This window comes from Octopus bimaculoides, chromosome 12 (genome assembly GCF_001194135.2).
Source record: "Octopus bimaculoides isolate UCB-OBI-ISO-001 chromosome 12, ASM119413v2, whole genome shotgun sequence".
NCBI lineage: Eukaryota > Metazoa > Mollusca > Cephalopoda > Octopoda > Octopodidae > Octopus > Octopus bimaculoides.
In genome coordinates, this window is record NC_068992.1 from 21046418 (window position 1) to 21047296 (window position 879).

Genomic DNA, 879 nt, shown 5'->3' on the forward strand with positions numbered 1-879 from the left:
AAATTTACCCCACCCTCGCCGCATCATGCTGGTTCCGTACCTCTTTGAGTAACATCAAATTCACTCATTCCTCCACAAACACTCTTCAAGCTTTCCTATCATTTATAAACTCTCTTTCCTCACTCCTTCCACGCAACAAACCGAGGTCTACCTCTGCTTCTGCTGCCTACTACCTCTGCCTTCATCACCCTCTTTACCCTCCGCTCCTCATCTATCCTCTCCATGTAACCAAATCACCTCCACATCCATCTATCTATTTTGGTTGTTAGTTTTTCTGTCATTCCTGCTCGCCTTTGCGCCTCCTCATTCCTGATGCTGTCCATCTGTGTCACACCATAGCCTTCAAACATATCTCAAACACATCTAGTCGCCTCATTTCCGCCTCTCTCAGCCCCCACGTCTCTGCACTATATAACATGGTCGGCACAATCACGCCCTCATACACACCTCGTTTCACTTTCATACTCAACATTTTATCTCTCAGCATACCTTTCACAACTCCAGGTGTCTTACTCCCCTCCGTCACTGTATATCCAACTTCTTCATCCAGCACCCCCATCCGCCGCCACATGTAATACCAGATACTAAAAAACACTCACCTCCTCTAACACTTCACCATTTATATTCGCATCCATCCTACCAGCCATTTCATCTCTCAAACATCTCATCATGTTACTCTTAGGAGACTGGTGGTAGAGTTTGAAAGAGTGTGTGAGAGGTACCACTTTTCTTTATTAATTAATTAAATGAATGGCTTACTAGCGCAAACGACCAACTTCTTCCTGTTATTTTTAATCTATTTTCTTTTTGAATATATAGGTATATATATATATATGTATATGTATATATATATATATATATATATATATATATATATAT